General features: G+C 40.1%; 1 pseudogene; it reads left to right on the top strand.

Moving 5' to 3' along the window:
* The first annotated feature begins 20,100 nt into the window (after positions 1-20,100).
* LOC120232923 lies at positions 20,101-24,767 on the top strand (annotated as a pseudogene).
* Positions 24,768-25,336: the final 569 nt, after the last annotated feature.

Genomic DNA, 25,336 nt, shown 5'->3' with positions numbered 1-25,336 from the left:
GACTGATGGTTGTGGACTTTTTGAAGGTAGAATCAGTAGTTAACCCATGTATAACTGAGAGTCGCTTAGCTTATTACCACCCGTAGAAAGTTTTTTCTCTAACTCTTGTAACTGTTCCCCCTCCCTTTTCCTCATAGAAACCCCTTGCTTTTATTCTACAAATGGGACACTATTTGGGTTTTTATCTGATTCTGTGCTCCCCAAATTGCAGTTCTTTATTCCCAAGTAAGTGTTCGTTTGCTTCTCATTACACCTCTTTATTTTTAAGTTAACACCCTTGACCATAAGTCATTTGGCAGGAGAGTACAGCAATTTTATAATCAATAAAAATATTTGGGGGATGTTTTCCCAGTCTACTTCATCATGCACCATTTTGAGAGCTTTCCTTCTGGCAGCACAATACAAATGTCCCCTTCCCCTTGTTTGTGAGCTCAGTTTCAAAATTCAATGCATTTTTGATTAAGATAAAGATAGATTGAATAAATTCATATAAAGATCAGAGTAAAGTCCATTTTATGATGATTTTCCACATTTGAAAGAAAAGATCAGATTAATCCATCAGAATAGTCATAATTTTAGAGGATGGCAAAGGAAATTTGGCTTTAGACTATTTACACTGACTACATGGGGCATTTTGCTTTGAGCAGAAAGCACACAAAGCTTATGACTTACAAATGAATAAAAAACTTTCATTGTAGGCATGGACTAGGAAGCAACAACTTGGCAGTATGTTTTTGAGAAATTAACTCGGGAATGACAGCTGCATTATTAAGTATGAAAATAATTTTCACGAGGAGCAAACACACATCTATTTTCCTGCGTTTGAAAACTTTCTTCATTAGTGAAATAGCTCATTTAGATTTCCCTAAAGAAAAGTCTGCTATGCAAACTTCAAGAGTCAGGCTTGCATTTCAAAATTCTTAAAAGCATGCCCAAATGATGAATCACCCTTATCCAATGAACACCAAGAAGGTTGGAGAGGGGACCACAGGAAGAGTGAAGGCAAGTTGAAGCTCACCATCAGGTGCCCTTCCCCATCCTATTTTACAGTGTTACCTTTCTCTACCACCTCCTGCCCCCCCAAAACATCCCCCCAAACTTCTCAGTCCCCAAACACATCCGTATGCAGTAGGAATAACTCTAAAGACCTAAAAGCCTCACTCTTGGAAATGTAAGACTTTCAGTTGCGCTGTGCATGTCATGGAAAAGATCATTATCAACCCTCCTATATAAATAGAGTTGTTCTGGGATGAATTGAGTCCCCTGGGATCTTGGGAGTGGGGGGAAGGATGGAGTGCATATGTATGGAAAATGAATATTTATGAGGGCTCTTTAGGACAGTTAATGAGCAAAAATAGTTGCAGGTGACTGATGGGAGTGAGAAGCCTGTCAGGAAGGCCAAGTCCTTGAGCATGTGGATTAACACTCAAGACCAAAAACTTCAGCAAAGTATGGGCACCCATGATCAACAGTTCCCAAGGCTGAGCCAATGCCACAAACTCGAAATTCCTCCAAATGGATCAAAGATCTCAAAAATATCTTAAAGGAAGACAATAAAAGAAAACATGGGTGAATTCCTTTATAACCTGGAAGTGATGAAAGACTTTCTAATTATAATTTGAAATCTAGAAGCCACAAAGGAAAATATTAGTTTACATATTAGACTACACTAAAAAAAACCCCAAACTTTTGCTTGGCTAAAAATATAAGAAAAGCCATAGGACAAAGACAAACTGGGAAAAACTTTTGTAATTTATGTCACAGGATAAAGGATAATATCCTTCCTAAAATCTATATGAAAAAGACCAAGTGCAAAATAGAAAAAATGGGCAATATAGCAGAAGAAATGTAAATAGATGACCAAACTCTTACCAATAGCAGAAAGGCAGACTAAAGTACATCATGTGACCAGTTCTCACCTACATATTTCAAATGAGTGAGTGTTTCAGCATTTGACAGCACACACTATTCGCAAGGCTGAGAGGAAACAAGCACTCACAAAACACAGCTGGTGGGAAGGCAAAGCATAACTTGTATGGAAGGGAGGTTTGTAATATCTAATGAAATTACAGATGCATTCATTCTTTGCACCAGGAACCCCTCTTCCAGGAGTCTATCTACAATATATTTCTGAACATTTATGGAATAACAGATACACAAGGATATTGATTGCAGCATAGTATTTTTAATAGCAAAATATTAGAAACAACCCAAACATGCATGATATGGGACTAAATTATTGTGAGTTCATGCCATGAGATTCTATGCAGCCATAAAAATGGACCGAGAAAGATACTGATCTGGTGTGGTCTCCAGGCTATTTTGTTCAGTGCACAGTGCAAGATGCAGAACATGTATGCAGCAAGCTATATTTTGTGCAAGTCATATTTGGTGGAAGATAAGAATACGTCTATACATTTGCTTCTATTTGTAAGAGAAGTGCTGGGAAAAAAAAAGAGAAGTGCTGGAAGGATAAATAAGCAATTTATTAAAATATTTGCCTCTAGGGAGTGGGAGGTGGAAGGGAAGAGAATGGACAAAGGAAACAAGACTTCTCTGAGTTAACCTTTTCACACAGTTTAAACTTTGAAACACATCAGTGTTTTACATATGCAAGAGATAAAATTAATTCCGAATGTCAACAAATGCCTCACTTGAAAATAGAAGGAAATAAGTGCCCTAACTCAATATCAAATTGATAGCATAGCTGCAGAGAGATAAAATCTATTTCAAGAGACTTTAGAACATAGAACTTGTGCTGCACATCCTCAGTGTACACTTTTTGTCATGTTGCAGAAAACAAGGAGAGCATCGACAAAATGAAGTGTGATTGTCAAGATGACCATATTTTAAGAGAGACAGGGTCCTGGTAATGTTTGTGAGGCCTTAAGCAGGACTACAATGGATGCTTAAATACCATGTCTGAATATTTAAAAGTCATCCGTCAAGCTAACAAGCTTAAATAAAATATGTTCTCTCCCTTTACCTTGAAGGATATCCCTTCGTCATGAACGGAAGGCCAGGTTTGAATGTAGGATTCTTGGACTCCATGTCACATTGTGGTAGCATAGAGGCTTGTCCCCTTTCTCTTCCTACCTTAGGATCTATTCCATGAGAAGACTCCCATACACACATATGAATACCCCAGTCCACATATTAAGGCTCCACCCACTCTCCCAACACAGGGCAATTCTTTGGCCACCCCTGGAGCCTAGCAGAGTGCACACTAGCCAAGGAGCCTTAGGCAAGATGTTTGCCCATACCCTGGGAGTAGGCTTGAGGCTTTTGGGGCAGGGAATTGTAGGATCTGGGGGTCTCCAAAACATGGTCTAGAGCAAAGAGACACAGACTCTGAGTGAGCACATTCTCTTGACTCTCCCTTAGTCCCCTTGTCGCAGGACTGGGGGAGAATATGGCAAGATGATTTATTATAGCATGAAGTTTTATTTATTCTCTTCATATTATCCATTTCCTTTCTTTCAAATGAGCCCTAGTATTTCCTTGCCTCAGGGACTTTTTGCAGGACAGAAAATTTCAACTTGCTCATGTGAGGTGAGGTGATGGGGCAGGGAGAAGCAAGTGTTTTTGAAGACAGCAAGAGGGAGAGGTAGAGAGATTTGCTGTCAACTGGAATATGGTTGGAAGTTGAACATCCTGGAAGAGTGGGGATCTCTGAGGAAGAAGAGGAGATAGAGATGTGCCTAGGTTATCATCTTAAACTGTCTGGTGATAATTCTCAAGGCTGCTGAGAAGGCTGATGGAATATGGTTTTGGATTTGGACTGTTTGATAATGGAACTCATACTAATAGGTAGCAGCTTGGAAGCTTGTTTCTAAAGAGAAAAAAATGTATGAGCGTCTGTGATAAGATTTGTGCTTTCAGTGTGCTAACATTTTGGTTATTTTAATTAGTACGACTTATCTGATCATCAGCTCACCATATTGGCAGCATGTGAGATATCCTTATCTCATACATATATGCAGGTAAATAGAAAATTCTCTTTCCCCCCACCCCCACTGAAAAGATCTCTGATATAAATGGTCTTACCTACTAAACAAATAACTCTATTTTCCCTTGGTGTTATCCAGTCCTTCCCAGCTTTTACTTGGGGGATAACGTCTAGGAAGGTATGCATAGGAGTCTTTGTCTGATTACATAGTAGCTTAGAGGAGTGCCATAGGAGGTGTGGTCTCAAAGCATCTGTGGACTGATGGTGGTACACTAACTGTAAGTTAACATTCCCAGCAAGTCAATAGATTGGGAGGAACAGCCTTGGAAGCATTTAAAAACAACAACATGAATGAACATTTTAAAACATGCTAAGTGCAATAAGCCAGACACAAAAGGACAAATATTGTATAATTTCACTCACATGAGGTACCTAGAATAGGCAAATTCATAGAGACAAAAAGTAGAATGGTGGTTACCATTGGCTGAGGGGAAGAAGGAATGCCAGTGGCCATGCCAAAATGGTTAAAATGGGAAGTTTTATGTTATATGTATTTTACCACAATAAACAGTATTTTTTTAAAAAGCAGTGTACAGAAAAATGTTGTTTATTGAATCTAATAAAACAATCTAGTAAATATCTAATAATAAAAAATAAAATAAGATAAATAAAAATTTTTAAATAAAATAAACCAGGTCTTGTAGTTTGCGTGTCTTTAGGGTTTTTTCCCCCTTGATTTCATTATTCTAGGGATTTGTTTCTCTTGGAATTGTACAAAGTATTGTCCCACAGCAGATTAAACTTAAAAACAAAAGCAGCAAAACCAACTTAGTCCTTCGGCGTGGATACTTTGCTGTGCATTGTGCTATATACTGGACTGTGTTGAAATCCTAACCCCTGAGCATGGCTATATTTGGATAAGGAAGTCCTGAAGGTTAAATGAGGCCTAAGAGTAGTGCACTAAGAGAAGACACCAGAGAGCTGGCTCTTTCTGTCTGCCACGTGAAGGCACAGTGAGAGAGTAGCCATCGACAAGCTAGGAAAAGGTCTTACCGGTAAATGAATTGGCCAGCCCATTGATCTTGGACTTCCCAGCCTCTAGAACTGTGAGAAAAGAAATTTCTGTTGTTTAAGACACCCAATTTGTAGCATTTTGTCATGGCAGCCCAAGCTGACTTATAGCCACTGGCTTAGAGGATGAGTGTGAAGTCACTGCTCCTGGCCTGTGATCTGCCTTCGACAACAAGGCAGCCATATTGGAGGTTGTGTGTGGAGAATAAAGGAACAGCTCAGTTGTCTAAGATTGAAAAAGGAAATGTCTCTGAAGTGTTTTGATGATATTCTGAGTCTTAACTTCAGCTTCAAGGGAGAAGTATACTTGGGTAAATTGAGAATATTCACAGTGTTTTAAATAGAGAGAAATTTGAATTTCTCCCTATTTTGTACTATTGAATAATAATGTCAATACTAACTAGAAGGTGTTAAGAAATCCTAGTCTTTTAGAAGGCTTGTAACCTTCCTTTCAACCAGTGTTCGCAGAGGTTGAAACAGTGAGCTTTTATGTAGGCTGAATGGAAAACAAGGTTATTATTGAAAAATTGGCTGTAATTCTAGGATAACACATATGCTGTTATCTATCACAAAGAAAGAAGAGAAGAACAACCTCTATTTGATCAAAAGAGTCAGGGCACTATGAAGTGATTTAATCTAATTCCATACTGTGTGCATTTGATATAAACTTGAATGTGAAAATTTCTTCTTTTGGAATCATTTTATAGTGATACATTCAAACTCTAGAGAAGTGAGACCCTGATGAAACAGGGAAACAAAAATGTATAGTCCTTTGTCTGTGAGGATGCCATCAGAGTAAATTTCCGGAATTGGTCCAAGGTTTGGGATTCTCTTGATCCTTTTCCCCTTCTAGCCTGATGCTCCCTGTGGCCTGTCATAGCATCTATATGACATTCTCTAGAATCAGGGGTAGCGTCTGTAGACAGGAGATAGAGCATCCATTTCACTGTTGAATAGCCTTCCATTTTATGTGCATATATATATTATGATTTATGTGTCCAATCTACCATTCATGGATATCTGGATTGATTCCTTTATTTATCATTTATGCAAACATGATTCTATTTATATGATCATAAATGTCTCCTAGTACACATGTACAAGAGTTTTCCAGGATGTATTTCCAGAAATAGAATAAATGGGTGGTGGTACATTATATGAATGTTCATTTTTAGTAGGTAATGCCAAAGAATCTTCTTTTTTTTAAAAAAAGGTTTTTTAATTTATTTCTAGGAGAGAGAGAGAGAGAGAGACAGCGTGAGCAGGGGAGGGTCAGAGAGAGAGAGAGTCACAGACTGAAACAGGCTCCAGGCTCCGAGCTGGCAGTCAGCACAGAGCCTGACGAGGGGCTCCAACCCACGAACCACGAGATCATGACCTAAGCGAAAGTCGGACGCTTAACCGACTAAGCCATCCAGGTGCCCCACAAAGAATCTTCTAAAGTGGATGGTTTAGGGGCACCTGGGTGGCTCAGTCGGTTAAGTGTCCAGCTTTGGCTCAGGTGATGATCTCACAGTCCATGGGTTCAAGCTCCCCGTTGGGCTCTGTGCTGATAGGCTCAGAGCCTGGAGCCTGCTTTGGATTCTGTGTCTCCTTCTCTCTCTGCCCCACCCCCGCTTGCTCTCTGTCTCTGTCTCTCAAAATAAAATAAAGACATAAAAACATTAAAAAAAAATAAAGTGGATGGTTGAAAGACCGTTAGTTCTTATAATCAATCTGTAAATTATTTAAATTTAATAAATTTAAATTTAATAAATAACAGTTTTTCTAAATCCTTACATCTTTGAGTCCTTTTGCCTTACATTCTTGCACTGGCTAAAGACCTCCAGTACAACGTTAAATAAGTCATAATTATGGACCCCTTTTGTGCTCTTGTAATAGAGGAAATACTTTCAATATTTTGTCACAAGTGTGATATTTGCTATAGGTTTATTTTTTATAGAGATTGATTATCAGGACAAAGAAATTTATTTTTATTCTTAATTTGTTAAAAATTTATGTTTTTATCTTTTATAAACCAGAGCTTTGTCATTTTTAATACATGATACATATTTAATACCAATAATTTAAACCATACAGAGTAGTACAAAGAATAACCTTAAAAATTACTGTATTTCCCATCACCAAGATAACTCTGCTAACTTTTTTTCATATCTTAATTTTTAGTATTAAAAAAAACATACAGAAAAGAAGACAGAATAGTATAATGAACCATATATAGCAGTCATGTGATCTGATTGGCATTTGGCCTGTTAGTATCATCTGTTTTTATTTTTTTATTTTTTTTTTATTTTTTTAAATGTTTAATCTATTTCTAGGAGAGAGAGAGAGACAGCGTGAGCAGGGGAGGGTCAGAGAGAGAGGGAGTCACAGACTGAAACAGGCTCCAGGCTCTGAGCTGGCAGTCAGCACAGAGCCCGACGCGGGGCCCGAACCCACGAACCGCGAGATCATGACCCAAGCGAAAGTCGGACGCTTAACCGACTAAGCCTTTTTTAAATGTTTAATCTATTTCTAGGAGAGAGAGAGAGACAGCGTGAGCAGGGGAGGGTCAGAGAGAGAGGGAGTCACAGACTGAAACAGGCTCCAGGCTCTGAGCTGGCAGTCAGCACAGAGCCCGACGCGGGGCCCGAACACATGAATCGCAAGATCAGACCTGAGCCCAGGTCGGTCGCTCAACCCACTGAGCCACCCAGTCACCCCGTAATTCTGAAGTATTTTAAAGTAGATTTAAGATATTATATCATATTTCACACTTAAAAATTTTTATTTTGTTATCCAGCTCTTAAAAATAGTATTTCCTATAAGGCCACAATACCGTGATCACTTTTAGTAAAATTAACAGCATTACCTTAATATAATACAAGAGTTCTTTTTTTTTTCTAAATTTTTAAAATTTATTTCTGAGAGAGAGAGAGGGACAGCATGAGCAGGGAGGGTCAGAGAGAGAGGGAGATCCAGAATCTGAAACAGGCTCCAGGCTCCGAGCTGGCTGTCAGCACAGAGCCTGACCTGGGGCTCGAACCCACGAACCGTGAGATCATGACCTGAGCTGAAGTCGGACACTCAACCGACTGAGCCACCCAGGTGCCCCAATACAAGAGTTCTTGACAGGTGAAAATTTTTTCTTGGAAGTGTGTGTGAAGAGTATCTTACTGTTCTTAAAGCACAGATATACAGAGTACATACACAGAATTATAGTATACCTGTGGTATTAAGATTTCTTTTAGGGGACAGTTAGGAAAACAATGTCTAAAAAAGTTCCTTGTGTGGGTTCCTGTCCAAATTTCCCCAGTTCCCTCCAAAAACAAAGATTGTTTCAGCTGGTACATATATACATATATATATATATATATATATTGCAAATATATTTTTATATGTCTTGTTTTAGCCTTTTAATTTTTCTAATGGGATACTTTAGAGAAAAAAGTAATTTTGATGAAGTTCAACCTACCAACGTTTTAATATTATGATTTCTTCTTTTTGTATCTTATTTAAGAAACACTTGCAGGGCATCTGGGTGGGTCAGTTGGTTAAGCTTCCAACTTTGGCTCAAGTCATGATCTCGTGGTTCATGAGTTTGAGCCCCATGTAAAGACTCTTTGCTGACAGCTCAGAGCCTGGAGCCTTCTTCGGATTCTGTGTGTCTCTCTTTCTCTCAGCCCATCCCCTACTCATGCTCTGTCTCTCAAAAATAAATAAAAAATGTTAAAAAAAAAAAAAAAAGAAACATTTGCTTATTCTGAGCTGACAAATATTTTCTTCTATGTCTTCTTCTAAAAGTCCTATATTTTATCTTTTACATTCAGGTCTATAATCTATTTTGATTTAATTTCATGTATAATGTGAGGTAAGGGTTAGGTTTATGTTTTTCAATTGGATATCCAGTTGTTCTAGCATCATTTGTTGAAAAGACTTTCCTTTCCCCCTTTGAATTGGCTTGGCACCTGTGTTGAAAGTCGATTAATACATATGTGCGGGTCAATTTCTGTACTCTCTATGTTGTTCTATGGATCTATGTGTCTATCTTTACATAAATATCACACTGTTTGACTATTGTGGCTTTATAGCAGGTCCCGAAATTAGGAAATGTGAGTCCTCTAACTCTGTTATTTTCAAAATTGTCTTGACTATTCTAGATCCTATGCATTTCCTTATAGACTTTAGAATCAGCTTATCAATTTCCACAAAAAAGATTTTTGAGATTTTTTTTAGTATTATACTGAGTTTATAGACTAACTTGGTAGAAAATTGAAATTTTTAAAATTATGGAATATTCTGTATACCATACATGGTATATATTCTACTTGTATTTTGAATAAGTTGCTGGTAAAACAGATAGACAAATCCCAGTATATTTGCCTTTCCTTGTTGCAAGGCAGTGCATATTATATGTGAGTCTGTATGGTTCTGAAACTTCTGGGGTACTTCTTCTTGAGGGCCAGCAAATCACCGTCTGCCCTAAATCATTATGTTGGTGCCTGGTAGGTAAGAAAGAATCCAGTTAAGGATTTATATCTGTACTGCATGCTGGCTTAGAGTTACTTTTTTATTTTTTTTTAAGTTTATTTATTTTCAGAGAGAGAGACAGAGCAAGTGGGGGAGGGGCAGAGAGAGAGAGAGAGAGAGAATGGGAGAGAGAAAATCTCAAGCAGGCTCCTCCCTGCCAGCACAGAGCCCAACAGGCTTGAACTCATGAAACCATGAGATCATGACCTGAGCTGAAACCAAGAGTCTGATGCTTAACAGACTGAGCCACCCAGACACCTCTCCTTTTTAAAAAAATATATGTTTAAAAATTTTAATTTAGGTAGACCACACCTTGTGTGGGGCTTGAATTCATAACCCCGAAATCAAGAGTCACACGCTCCTCCAGCTCAGACAGCCAGGTACCCTTAGATTTCCTTTCAACAGACTCTAGAGGTTTAATTAAAATAATTTTGAATGTCATAATGAATCCTCTTAGTGTTAACCTTACCCAGAACTCTTAATTCTTCCCTTTATATAAAATAATGCTATGAAATACTCATCTCTCAGAGAAGCACATGGTAAGAAATGTGCATCTCTATCTGGAAATGTTTCTCCATCTTTTAAGATGCAGAGTACAAGAACTTGGAAATACAATTTGTTTAGATGTTTGGTCAAATTCTATGTCATCTACCACTAAGACACACTGATCTCCCACTCAGTGGCACATGTTATCTTCAAAATATAAAATATCAATTAAGAAGTTTTTCTTGGGGCACCTGGGTGGCTCAGTTGGTTGAGCGTCTAACTCTTGATTTCGGTTCAGGTCATAATCCCTGGGTGGTGGGATCGAGGCCCACCTTGGGCTCTGCACTGAGCATGGAGCCTGCTTCAGATTTTCTCTCTCTCTCCTCCCCCCTCCTCCTCTCATGTGTGCACACTCTCTAAAATAAAAAATAAATAAATTAAAGGTTTTTATTTTCCATGAGAAGTGCCTGATTGAATAATATTGAAATGTTAATAGGAACACAGCTCAACAATCATTTATTGATGTTACTGTTTTTGTCTCCTCCAATTGACAGTGATAAAACAGCTCCTTACTTACTTTCTGCCCTTGCTCTTTTTTTTATGGTTTCATTTTTTCTTTTCTTTTTTAAATTCAGGTATGAGTGACTTACAACATTATATTAGTTTCAGGTGGACAACATAATGATTTAATATTCGTATATATTGCAGATGATCACCACAATAAATCTAGTTAACATCTGTTATCACACGTGGTTACAGATTTTCTTTCTTGTGATGAGGACATTTAAGATTTATTCCTTTAGCAACTTGCAAATGTGCAGTACAGTATTGTTAACTATAGTAGCCATGCTGTATGTTTTTATCCCCATGCCTGATGTATTTTATAACTGGAAGTTTGTTTAAAAAAATTTTTTTTAATGTTTATTAATTTTTGAGAAGGAGAGAGAGAGAAAGAGAGAGAGAGAGTGAGTTGGGGAGGGGCAGAGAGAGAGGGAGACAGAATCTGAAGCAGGCTCCAGGCTCTGAGCTGTCAGCATGGAGCCTGATGCAGGGCTTGAATTCACAGACCATGAGATCATGACCTGAGCCGAAATCGGCCGATTAACCAACTGAGTCACCCACGTGCCCCTATAACTGGTTTGTACATTTTGACCATCTTCACTCATTTCACCCACTCCCTGCCCCCTGCCTTTGGCAGTGACCAATCTGTCCTCTGTATCTATGGGCTCACTTTTATTTTTTATTCCATACATATACATCACAATTTCATTATCCATTCATCTATCAGTGGACAGTTTGGTTGTTTTCCTATCTTGGCTATTGTGAATAATGCTGCAGTAAATATGGGGGTACCCATAGGCTGAAATGAGGGATGGAAAATATGTTGCATGCAGATGGAAATTAAACGAGAGCAGGGGTAGCTATACTATATCAGACAAAACAGACCTTAGGTCAGACATTATAATAAGAGGCAAAGCAGGTCATTATGTAATGATAAGGGGGTCAGTTTATCAAGAAGATATAACAATTGTAAATATATATGCAGCCAGCATTTGGCATACCTAAATATATTAAGCAAATACTGACAGATCTGAAGGGAGAAATAGACAGCAGTGCAATAACAGTAGAGGACTTTAATACTTTACTTTCTACGAAGGATAGATCATATAGCCAGAAAATCAGTAAGGAAACATCGCACTTGAACTACACTTTAGAGCTATATGAGATGGATATGTTACTTAGTTTGACTATGATAATCATTTAACAGTGTATATGTACATACAATTTTCATTTGTCAATATTACTGCAATAAAGGGGCGCCTGGGTGGCTCAGTCGGTTAAGTGTCTGACTTCAGCTCAGGTCATGATCTCACGGTTCGTGGGTTTGAGCCCCGCGTCGGGCTCTGTGCTCACAGCTAGCTCAGAGCCTGGAGCCTGTTTCAGATTCTGTGTCTCCCTCTCTTTCTGACCCTCCCCTGCGCATGCTGTCTCTCTCTCAGAAATAAAACATTAAAAAAATTAAAAAATATTACTGCAATAAAACTGGGAGCAAAAAGAAAGCAAAGAAATTATTCAAGTAGCAAAGGTTCAACACATTTTTTTTTAAATTTTTATTTATTTCTAGGAGAGAGAGAGAGAGAGACAGCGTGAGCAGGGGAGGGTCAGAGAGAGAGGGAGACACAGACTCTGAAATAGGCTCCAGGCTCTGAGCTGGCAGTCAGCACAGAGCCCGACGCGGGGCTCAAACCCACGAACCGTGAGATCATGACCTGGGCGAAAGTCGGACGCTTAACCGACTAAGCCACCCAGGCGCCCCTCAACACATTTTTTAAATTAAGTTTTCAATTTTAATTCCAGTGTAGTTAACATACAGTGTTAGTTTCAGGTGTACAATATAGTGATTGAATAATTCTATACATTACTCAGTGCTCATCATGGTAGGTGTACTCTTTAATCCCCCTCACTTATTTCACCCATCACCCAATCTTCTTCCCCTCTGGTAACCATCAGTTTGTTCTCAATAGTTAAGAGTCTTTTTCTTGGTTTGTTCCTCTTTTTCTTTCCCCTTTGCTTGCTTGTTTTGTTTCTTAAATTTCACTTACGAGTGAAATTATATACTATTTGTCTTCCTCTAACTTATTTCACTTAGCATTATCCTCTTTAGTTCCATCCATGTTGCAAATGGCAAGGTCTCATTCCTTTTTATGGCTGAATAATATTCCATTGTGCATATATACCACTTCTCTATCCATTCATCTATCAGTGGACAGTTGAGTTGCTTGCATAATTTGGCGATTGTGAATAATGCTGCCATAAACATACGGGTGTGTGTATCCCTTTGAATTAGTGTTTTTTTATTTTTTGGGTAAATACCCAGTAGTGCAATTACTGGATCATAGAGTAGTTCTGTTTTTAACTTTTTGAGGAACCTCCATACTATTTTCCACAGTGGTTGCACCAGTTTGCATTCCCACCAACAGTATACCTTTTTCTTCACATCCTCACCAACAATTGTTTCTTGTGTTTTTGATTTTAGCCATTCTGACAGGTATGAGGGGACCTCTCCTTGTAGTTTTGATTTACATTTCCCTGACGATGAATGATGTCGAGCATCTTTTCATATGTCTGTTGGCCATCAGTATGTCTTCTTTGGAGAAACATCTATTCATGTCTTCTGCCCATTTTTAATTTTTTTAAGTTTTATTAAGAGCATGAGTGGGGGAGGGGCAAAGAGAGAGGGAGAGAGAGAGAATTCTAAGCAGGCTCCACATTCAGCTCAGAGCTTGACATGGGGCTTGATCTCATAACTGTGAGATCATGACCTGAGCCAAAATCAAGAGTTGAACGTTTAACTGACTGAGCCACCCAGGAGCCCCTGCCCATCTTTTAAATGGATTATTTGTTTTTGGTGTTCAGTTATATAAGTTCTTTATATATTTTGAATACTAACTCTTTTTCAGATATGCCATTTGCAAATATCTTCTCCCATTCAGTAGGTTGCCTTTTAGTTTTATTGATTGTTTCCTTTGCTGTTTGGAAACCTATTTTTATTTGTCATCTCAATAGCTTATTTTTGCTTTTATTTCCCTTGCCTTGGAAGACACATCCAGAAAAATGTTGCTACAGCCAATATCAATGAAAATATTGCCTGCTTTGTTTTCTAAGATTTTTGTGGTTTCAGGTCTCACATTCAGTTCTTTAATCCATTTTTAGTTTATTTTTGTGTATGGTGCATGAGTGGTCCAGTTTCATTTATTTGCATGAAACTGTCCAGCATTCTCAGCACCATTTGTTGAAGAGATTGTCTTTTTCCCATTGTATATTCTTTCCTCCTTTGTTGAGGATTAATTGGGTGTATAATTGTGGGCTTATTTCTGGGTTTTCTGTTCTGTTCTATTAATCCATGTGTCTATTTATGTGTCATTTGGTTGAGATTCAACCCATCTTTTACAATGTGGTGGGTTTTAATGAAGACTTTCCAGGGGCCCTAGCTCTCAGTGCCATGTCTCAACAGCTCTTGGATACAAAGAGAATGTTCTGTTGTTCTTGCAGCATCTGCCCAGACATCCCACATAGCCTTTTTAACTCTAGAGTCTTGCCACTTTCCAAGGTTCTGCCTGGAAAAGTAGGGCAAGGTCACCTTGCTCTCAGATTCCCCAAACCTGTCTTATGGTTTCTGTCCTCTCCTTTCCTCTAATTGTCCCTCAAGGAGGGGAAGGCACAGGACGTAGAGACTCTCCCCCTTTCAGAGAACACATTCATCCCCAGTACATAAGCTGTTTTTACTTCCCTACTGGTTTTTTATTCACATCCCAAGGGATCTTTTATTTAAACACTTTTTATTGGGGTATAATTTACATATACATTAAAATGTATAGATCATAATTATAAAATTCAGTAAGATTTGTCCAATGTTTACAAGTATGCAACTCACACTCATATTAAGATATGGAACATTTCCATCATCCCCAGAAACTTCCCTCATGCCTCTTTCCAGTCAACCCATCCCCAATCACTTGCCGGATTTTTATCAGCCTATATTAGTTTTAGCCTGATTTGGAACCGCATACCAATGGAATCATAAAGTATATACTCTTGTGTCTGGCCTTTTTTCACTCAACGTCAGGTCTTTGAGATCCCAAGATTATTTTTAATTTTTCTCTTATATCATTATGTTTATCCATTCCTTGAGCCCTTCAGAACCTAGGACTCTGTAGCTATAAAAACCGAACTTCTGAAATTCAAAAGCTTTTTTTTTAAATGCTCTTTTGCTATACGTCTCTTCCCTTTGACCAAGATTCATCTACTTAAGAGGAAAGGTTCAAGAATGACCAGGAAATGTGGAGGGAATCTGCCAAAAGCTCCAAGAATTATCCTATCACGGAGACAAGAGCAGAGTCTGGATTCCAACCCCAGAACCCTGGAACGCCTGCTATTAACATTGCCCTCCTCCCCAGGTTTTCCTGGGGGCTTTAAAGGTTTAAAAAATGTAAAGAATTGACTTCTGAGAAGAAGGAGGGAAATGGAGAGTTTTGAATTATGCATTGCTTTTTACTAGAGACAGATGTCCCAAAACCATTCCTTTGGCAGATAAGCCAGCAGTGCTGCAAGTTAGTGAGCACTAAGCAAGTGAAGTTCAAGAATCAGGGGTGCCTGGGGGGCTTAGTTGGTTAAGCGTTGGACTCTTAATTTTGGCTCAAGCCATGATCTCATGGTTTGTGAGTTCCAGCGGCCTGTTGGGCTCTGCAACTGACAGTGCAGAGTCTGCTTGAGATTCTCTCTCTCTCTCTCTCTCTCTGTCTCTCTCTCTCTCTCTCTGCCCCTCCACTGCTCTCTCTTCTCCCTCTCTCTCTCAAAAATAAATAAACATTTAAAAAAAATTTAAGAATCAGTAGTGACTGAGGCGCCTAGGTGGCTCAGTCGGTTGAGTGTCCACGTTCGGCTCAGGTCATGATCTCCTGCGGTTCATGAGTTTGAGCCCTGGTTTGGACTCTGTGCTGACAGCTCGGAGCCTGGAGCCTGCTTTGGATGTTGTATCTCCCTCTCTCTGCCCCTTCCCCACTTGTGCTCTGTGTCTCTCTCTCAAAAAAAAAAGAATTAGTTATGAAGGTTCTTACTGGTGAGATGAAACCTTCCACAGAGTATTCCCGATTAAAAACAAATAGCTGAATTTAAAAGCATGGCTGACCAAAAAAGGCGCCTTTCCATGCCTTTCCCTCATGGTTTGTAGAATTAGGTGAGTTGGGCTCTGACACAGATTAGCTGTGTCGCTCTGGGAAAGTCTCATCACTTTTCTGTGTCTTGCTAGGTTCCTGCGGTGCTGAAATGAGAGGATTACATTTCCTTCTAACTCAAAATTACAATAAATTAATGTTTGTAGGGTCCAGTAAAGGAGCAAATCAGTGTACATATAAACCAAAGATCCTTGCCAAAGATGCAGGGCGTGTTAGCTGGATGAACCACATGGAGGTTTATGACTATGTTTTCTGTTCCCACAAGGAATGGATCTTTGGATCCACCTTATAAGCATGAAACAAAAGAGGTAAAAAATGGTTTTACCACATTTATAAGTTTTTATTAGGTAGTGCTAGTTATGGAGTGAAAGAAATGCAACTCTGGTCCTTTTGTTTGGAAGCATAATAATGTGACTTTTAACTTAAATTCTGTTTTGGTGACAGCAAAAAATGGTAGTTTGCAGTACCAATATAATTTATCCAATTCTTCCAAAGAATATGGGTGTACCCTGGCTTAATGTGGAGGTGACATCAATGAGAACATCATGGTTTTCAGAGCTGTACTAATAAGTAACTATATACCCAGATGTTCTCTACTATAGTTTAGAACATTTCACATATATCGTATTATTGTATCACAATAAATTATAAAGGTAAGGTTGGTATATTATTGTCCCCAGAAAAGATAAGTAACTCACCCAAGGAGAGGAAACTAATTAGTGGAAGCTTTCAACTATTACATGTGGGAGTTTATTGGATATCATTTCAAGATATGTTTTTATATGCCTTACTGCTTCTGATTTTAAGCTTATAATTTTTTGTTTTGTTTGTTCAGTCATAAGTTTCTGTTTGACAGAAGTGTTTGTTCTGTTAATTTTTTTTGAAAACTATCAAAGTTGAAAAATGTTACAGAAAAAGAATTATGGTGAGGGAACAGAAATGGTCTTGGGGTACCAGGGGGGCTCAGTTGGTTAAGTGTCCAACTCTTGATTCTGGCTCAGGTCATGATCTCACAGTTCATGGGATAGAGCTCCGTGTCCAGCTCTGCTCTAACAGCACAGAGCCTGCTTGGGATTCTCTCTCTTTCCTTCTTCTCTCGCTGCCTCTCCTCTGCTGACACTCTCAAAATATATAAACTCTCTCTCAAAATATATAAATATTTTTAAAAAAAGGAATGGTCTCTCTTTCTGGAGTCTTTAGACAAAAATAGCTAAATTAGCTTATGCTAAAATCCTAATTTTGGCATTCTGAAGAAGGACACAAATAATAGATGGCAGTGGTCAAAATCTAATGATTCTCTGATGGGGGCTCCTGGGTGGCTCAGTCGGTTAAGTGTCCGACTTCGGCTCAGGTCATGATCTCACGGCTCGTGGGTTCGAGCCCCGCGTCAGGCTTTGTGCTGACAGCTCAGAGCCTGGAGCCTGTTTCAGATTCTGTGTCTCCCTCTCTCTCTGACCCTCCCCTGCTTGCGCTGTCTCTCTCAAGAAATAAATTTTAAAAATATTTAAAAATATAAAAAAAAACTGATTCTCTGAGGTCTATAGGGATGCCGGAGGGGCAGGTATTGAGGTAGTCTTTAAAGTTTTTGAATTTTCATTCAGGCCATTACTTTGCCAACTGTTCCATGCTCTCTCGTGATGCTATTTATGAAGGGTTTTCCTTCAGAGAAGGGTGTCCAAAGAACAGGGATCTGGGAGCCAAGGCAGCATCCTGGGACCTCCACCAGAAAGAATTCCCTACTTGTGTCCTTTGCTCTGACACCCTGGCAGCTCTGGGAAGACAGAGCCTCACTCCAGGAGGTCTCTTCTCAGCACTGGCAGGACAAAACATTCCCAGCCCTCAAAATAAAGGTCAGTTCAGGGGCACCTGACACAGGTTTCATCCCTCCCCTTACTGTGTGCCACCAGGTGAGCCTTCTCTGGAATAATATAAAAACCTGAACGGAGCAACTTATGAAATGGTTTTCAATAGTAAAATAGCACCCGAAGACTGCAAACACTTCAAGTTCCATGACAAATGTTTTCTTAGGCCCGTGTGGAAAACTTTGGGGAAAACTGGGCCAGTTATTTCAATCAAGTAGGAGTAGTTCTTTTGCATTTGAGAGTTCAGGCTTCCTAAAGAGACAGATCCGCAGAATAACTTGGGGTTCTGGTTTAGAAACTAAGATTTTTCCAACATCATGACTATTCTTATTAGAACAGTCTTTGGTGGGGGCCAAAGTGTAACTACTTGTCAGCTTCAAACAAATGACAAGTTAATACAGAAGAGAGAGTAAACCATAGATTATTATGGCCAGAGGAGAATACCTTACAGTTGATTTCAAAACCAATGTCTACGGGATTTTATGAGACAAAAAGATTTGTATAAAGTATTATTTTGTGAGCCTTGTTTGTTATAATCATGGTATAAAACAAAAAAACTTTCAGCTATGATCTGTCTGGGGAAATGGTGAATGGGCAGTGACAGGTAATGTTGATATTTATTAACTATTTGATATAATGGAAAAAGCATTGGATTTATGGATTGGTTGAAGGTTAATTATGTGATCTTGGATAAGTCACTTGGCCCAGCGGATCTCAAAATGCAGTGGTTCTTAAAGAAGACAAGGAGGTGTTTTAAAACACAGATTCCTGGATTGCATCCCTTAGAGGTTCTGGTTCACTAGGCCTGGAATAGGACCTGAGATTCTGAATTTCTAACAAGCTTCCAGGTGATGCTGCTGCTGGCCTGGAGGCCATACTCTGAGGAGCAGGGAAGTCTGAGACGAGGCTCTCCTTACTTTCAAAAGGTGACCACTGTGCTAGATGATTACGTAGGTCTCTTTTTGCCCCATAAAATTTTCTGAGGTTCAATTTTGCTCTATTTGTCCTGCTCAAAGTGTCTGTAATTTTTCTTTCTAATGGAGATGGCTAATGGCAAGGCATAAATTAAATCATTGAGGGAACAACTTCTTAGGGAAAATTAGTTGCTTTAGAAGTATTAGGCATTAGCAACAGGTGCCCACTTAAATATTTTATATTCAGTTTTATGGTTGAGTCTCTTAAGTGAAATAAAAAAATTCCTCTGGAAGGCTTGAGTTTGAGTACTCTTTAAAATTTTTTTTTATGTTTTTATTTATTTCTGAGAGAGAGAGAGACAGCGTGAACAGGAGAGGGTCAGAGAGAGAGGGAGACACAGAATCAGAAACAGGCTCCTGACAGCTCAGAGCCTGACGCAGAGCTCGAGCCCATGAACCGCAAGATCATGACCTGAGCTGAAGTTGGACGCTTAACCAACTGAGCCACCCAGGCGCCCCTTGAGTTTGAGTATTAACTCTTGCCACCCAGGCGCCCCTTGAGTTTGAGTATTAACCCCATGACCTTAACCTTTCTTAGTTTCCTCATCTGTAAAATGGGGAAACCAATTCCAAGTCTTTCCTGTGTTGGTGGTTCCTGGAATATGCATATGAAACACGTTGTAGGTTGCAGGGAAGCATCCCAATGTAAGAAGTGACTGTATGCCAGACGCAGTGAATAGGAATCACAACATCAGGGCACTCAGCCAGTTCCAGGATGTGCCTGAGAGGCCCTGTGGCTCTTAGCAGCGCTCTACAAGCAGGAGGAATCTTTGTTCCAGCTCCATAGGTTAGTGTGTCCACAGGACTCTCTATTACATACTTTTTATAGCCCAGCACTGAAATGGCAGAAATAGAAGCAGATAACAGTATGAGTCAGAGAAGCAGAACCATGATGAATATTATGGACAAAGAAATCTATTATAAGAATTAGATCTTGGGGTGCCTGGGTGGCTCAGTTGGTTGACTGTCCGACTTCGGCTCAGGTCATGATTTCACGATTTATGAGTTAGAGCCCCGCGTCGGGCTCTGTGCTGACAGCTCAGAGCCCGGAGCCGGCTTCGGGTTCTGTCTCCCTCTCTCTGCTCCTCTCCCACTCATGCTTTGTCTCTCTGTGTCTTTCTCTCAAAAATAAATAAACATTTGAAAAATTAAAAAAGGAGTGCCTGGGTGGCTCAGTCAGTTAAGCGTCTGACTTCGGCTCAGGTCATGATCTCGTGGTTTGTGGGTTTGAGCCCCACATCGGGTTCTGTGCTGACAGCTCAGAGCCTGGAGCCTGTTTCAGATTCTGTGTCTCCCTCTCTCTCTGCCCTTCCCCCACTCATGCTCTGCCTCTCTCTGTCTCAAAAATAAATAAAACAAACAAACAAACAAAAAAAAAGAATTAGATCTTGGCAGTGGGAGAGGAGCTGGGGAAGCAAACATTGGGCAGTGGGAGCCGGGAGCTGGAGGGTCATGGGAAGGTCACTAACTAACCCTGGTGCTTGGCACGTCCAGTGGCTAGAGTCAGATCAGACATGGGAGCTGGTATAGTAGTCATGGGAAGCTGTGGGGTCTTTGTGGCCAGTGCTTCTGCAAATTGCAGACAGTCATGTGGTGGTAGGCCTGTCAGTCAGCAGGGCCCAGAGAGCCGGAGAGGTGGAGGTGAGGAGAGTGAGGACCAGCTGGGATGTGCTGACACCTCTGTATCTATGTCTCACCGCCTCCAACCAACTGTGACCTCATAGCATAATGGCTGCTGCTTCCTTCTGCCTTCTAAATCTTGTACAAGCTCACCTTTTGTTTAACTTAGAACCACACAGAAAGGGAGATTTTGGAGAACTTAATTCTTAGCATAAAAAGTTGATAGAACAACCCAGCACGATGTCTGACAGCATTTCTAAGCACATACTGACTGAATAATGAGTTATTTCCTTATCCAAAGGGGAAGAGTCATCCATCTCTAAAAGAGAGAAAAACAGCACTGTTTTTAAAGCATAAGATACGTTCCAGTCCCAGAATAATAAATTGTAGTCATTTAAACATCTTGAGAATGCACATGCATATGTAAGAAGTATGTATAAGGCCTGTTTGTGCGGGTGGACGTGCAGAAACAATAAAAAAATGCAAGCAATTTCCACATGTAGCCAAGAGGTCAAAGGGCTCTCATTTATACAAGATGTCCTAAGACGATTTGGAACGCGGGGCACAGCACTACATGGTGATGGAAGTGGGAACGGCTGGGCATGTGGGTCCTGGAGAATGTTTCCTCAGTATGTAAACAGTGTAAAAAATAAGCTGTTCACGTGCAGTCGATCCTTATTATTTGCACATTCAATTTTCAAATTCACCACTTGCTGAATCTTATTTGTAAATCCAAATCAATACTCACAAGATTTTTGTGGTAATTCTCAGACATGCATAGAGAAGCAGAAAGTTTCGGTTGCCTGACACACATTCCCAGCTGAGGTCAAAAAAGGCAACACTCCCCCTTTCTGTTTCAGCTCTTCTACCGTAAATAAGTGTCTTTTCTGTGGTTTGTTTACTACCACATTTTTCATATTTTTGTGCTCTGTGTTGGCAAGTCTGCTGTTTAAAATGGCCCCTACATGTAGTGCTGACATGCTACCTAACGTTCCTATGTGCAAAGAAGACACAGTGTGTGTTGGATAGGCTTTGTTCAGGCATGAGTTATAGTCCTGTTGGCCGTGAGTTCAATGTTGATGAATCAATAATATATACTAAATAAGGTGTCTTTAAACAGAAGCACACATAAAATAAGGTTATGTATTGACTGGTTGATGAAAATGTTACAAGTAGAGGAACCCAATCCTTTATTACCGCCAGGGGCAATGTTCAGTATTCATTAACACAGTATTCAAGTATTCATGGCGACTTTATAGATCATAACTCCTGCAAATAATGAGAACCAATTATACATCTTAAAAGGAAGGATGGATTACTTTCGGTATCTCAGAAAAGGCTAGATGTAATGACGAAAGGCAGATCTCCATCTGTCACCATTTGGTTGATGCCTGAAGTTATATTCTTAGTCTAGTGTTTTGGCAGCTCATTGCAGTGTACATACCTGGGGTGATTGCTCTTTTAACCTTATTAGCCAATTACACTTTAGTATGAATAAACCTCAGTAATTTTCCTGAGATCAAGAACCTATTTGGGATTGCATATAAAGGAATAGCCATGAAAGAAAAAATGTGCTTTAGATACCAAATATATAATGTTCTGCCTTTCACAGAAGAGGAATATTGAGGAAAAGAGAAGAAATATTAGATTTGGGACTGTTCTCTTTCTCTTTTACTTTCCTGTTCCCCTTTCCCTAGTTCTTTTCTTCAGACAATAGTACCTCAAATCTTGCAATATGCCATATGCTCATTTATCTCTGGGTCTTGCAAAGTTGGCCCCTGATCACTGACATCTGCTTCCCTACACCCTTGTCCGCCTCTGAGCTGTTGTCCATCCTTCAGCTCGCAACTTAGTTGCCCCTAGGCTCCCTAGGTCTTCGTCAAGCATGGCTCTCTGTGCTTCTCATATAATAGCCTCCTATGGCACTGTGTGTTTCTTGTATAATATTCCTCCCATGGGATTTAAATGCTCTGTTTACTCTCAGAGTTCTTTATTGGGCTAAAGCCTTAATGAAGATTTGGGAAAGATTTATCATGTTCTCATTGTAAGCAGTAGTCATATGGTAGAAATGACACATATTGTGGTTGAATATATAACTAGCTAGCACATCTCTTCAAATTTTGAGTCAGAAGTAAGAGAAAAATTCCAATATGGGCTTTTCTGACAAGAACCTCTGAATAGTAACTGTTTCCATACCTTAAGTCTGTGCATATTAACTTAAACATCTTAACTGTATTTAGCAGGCAGCTATTAGCTTTGTCAAGGAGATGAAGGAGATGACCAATCATAACCTAGAGGTCATTCTCACTCTTCAACATGACTTAATTGAAGATTTTTTTATGTGTTGATGTTAAAGTTTACTTCTCAGAGGATATATATTATTTTATTTCCCTTATTTTCAAGTCCTTGAAGAAGCCATTCTATATATTTTTTTGCTGCAGAAGAAACTCTTGTTTTCATAACTTGTTAAAGCACCTGTTAAAGATTATTAGTGGGTAGAGACAGAAAACAGAATGGTGGCTTCCAGGGGATGAGGAAGGGGTGGGGAACGGGGAGCTTTTTATTCTTTTTTAAAGTTTATTTTGAGAGAGAGAGAGAGAGAGAGAGAGAGAAGGACAGAGTGAGGAGAGAATCCCAAGCAGGCTCTGCACCATCAAACGGTGAGATCATGACTTGAGCCGAAATCAAGAATTGGATGCTTAGCCAAATGAACCACCCAGGGGCCCCAGGGAATGGGGATTTTAATGGATGCAGGGTTTCCATTTGGAAAGATAAGAAAAGTTCTGGAGATGGATGGTGGTGATGTTTGCACAACAATATGAACATATTTAATATCACTGAATGTACACTTAAAAATGGTTAAAATTGTAAATTTTATGTATATTTATGTACTTATATTTTACCACACACAAAGACCAAGAACGGCATGCAATTAGCTGGAAGAGAATCAGAGTCAATCTCTATATGAGGTGGGGAGATATTGTTTGTTAGAGCTAATATTTTTAGGGAAATCATGGTAATAATTCCTAATCTTAAAAGAAGAAAGGAAGACATGTATTTAAAGCTACTGTTTTTCAATAGTCTAAAGATTTGTTTATATCGGTGTTTAGTACAGTTACAAAATGTGTAAGTCTTCAAATAGTGATTTATACTAAATAAGAATAAATTTGATCTAAGAAAATGTTAAAAAAAAAAAAAGATTCCCATTAAAATGAGAATTCCCATCAGCAGTAAGAAATTTCAAAGATTTTACTGATTTACGAGAATATATCCATAGAGCTCAGTTTAGAAACTCTATTTCTTGTTCCTGCGTTAAGATACACCTTGGAAAGGCACCTGGGTAGCTCAGTCGGTTAAGTGTCAGGTTCTTGATTTCAGCTCAAGTCATGATTTCAGGGTTCATGAAATCGAATCTGCTTGGGAATCTCTCTGCCCCTCCCCTCCTCATGGTCTGTCTCTGTCTCTCTCTCAAAATAAATAAATAAACATGAAAAATAAAAGATACACGTTGGAAAAATGGTAAAGCAACAGGCATCATTTGTTTTTGGCATCCTCTCACTTCCTTCCTGTGTCCAGCGCTCATATTCTGCCACTTGTTTCCTTATCCTTCAGGTGTCCAGTGTCTCTTTGTACTCCTTTGATCACTCAAAAACAAACAAACAAACCCCAGTTTATTAAGTTATGGTTGACATAGAGAAAGCTGTGTGTATTTAATATATACAACTTGAGTTTGTAGATTGGTATACGCCCATGAAATTATCACCACAATCTTTGCCATAAACATATCCATAACTTTCAAAAGTTTCCTCTTGTTCTCATTATTTTTTTTGTGATAAGAACACGTAATAGAAGATTTACCCTGTTAGTAAAATTTTAAATATATGATACAGTATTTCACGCTAGAGGTATGGTCATGTCCCACCTCCAGGTGCCCGTGGGGTGGGTCTGCAGTGGCCGGAAGCTCAGGCTCTGGGGCCTGGGCAGCACAAGCAGACCACCTCCATGGAGGAGCAGCTGAACAACTACCAGGACTGCACCTTCAATGAGAAGGACATCCCCAAGCTCCATGTGCAGTTGCATGGTTCTACGAGCTGGCCCACAGCCTTGTGTCAGTGGACTCTAGGAAAAGCCCCACTGCCCATGTGCTGATGAGCCTCGTCTTCCGGATGCCGGAGCTCCAGGAGAACCCATCCAAGGAAAGGATTGTAGAGGCTTTTTCTGAAGGTGGAGTGGGGAACTTCACCTTCAGCAGCTGCGGGTATGTTCTCCGTGCTCTGCGAGTTGGCTTCCCAGGAGCTCAAGGCAAACTATACCTTCGACACCTTTGTCTGCAAGGAGGACCTGGAGTGGAGGCCGACCCGGCTCACCAAGTCGGAGTTGGATGACGACAAGGTGATGCTTGTGTGCAACAAGGTCATCGAGGAGGCCGACCTGGACAATGGTGGCAAGCTGGGCTTTGTGGACTTTGAGGACATGATTGCCAAGGCCCCCGACTTCCTTAGCACCTTCCACATCCAGATCTGAGGACACTGCTGAGGGCCCAGCAGCCCAGAAGCTGACCATCTGGCTCTGCTGCTGTCTACACGAGTGTGACCTCCAAGCTGCCCAGAAAAGGGGCAGTGGCCTCTGGGGTTATTCCCAACAGTATTTCCTTGGGCCCTTCCAGTAAAAGATCCTTAACCATGGAAGGGGGGTGTGTGTGTGTGAGGACCAGGGAACTTTCCAGACCCCAGGGCCTCCATAGGCCCTCTGTCTGTCCCAGGCCCCTCCAGGTCCCTGGACCCCTGTCCTCTCCCTGTCACAAATGGCCCCACTGGGAGAGGAAAGCAGAGACCTCTTGGGCAGGGGATACCCACGTGTGCAAGGGCTGGGCAGGCATCCCAGTCAGCCAGGGAAAAGTGAAAAATGAAAGAGGACAAGGTTTTATGAGTTATGTGGTCTTTCTCCCAAACCTCCAGCTGGGCTGCACTCTAGTCTGCCTGGTCCCCATCTCCCCCAACCGTCCCATTGTGAAGCTGTGAGGACAGTGGGCCAAGGGCTCTGTCCTGTCCCTAGCTCTGAGTGTTAGACACCCCCTCTCCTTCACCGTCCCCAAGACCTGGAATTCTCACTGGTGTGTGCTATCCACAC

Source organism: Hyaena hyaena, unplaced genomic scaffold (genome assembly GCF_003009895.1).
Source record: "Hyaena hyaena isolate Hyena2069 unplaced genomic scaffold, ASM300989v1 scaffold_80, whole genome shotgun sequence".
Classification (NCBI taxonomy): domain Eukaryota; kingdom Metazoa; phylum Chordata; class Mammalia; order Carnivora; family Hyaenidae; genus Hyaena; species Hyaena hyaena.
This window is presented reverse-complemented; position numbering and strand designations above follow the sequence as displayed.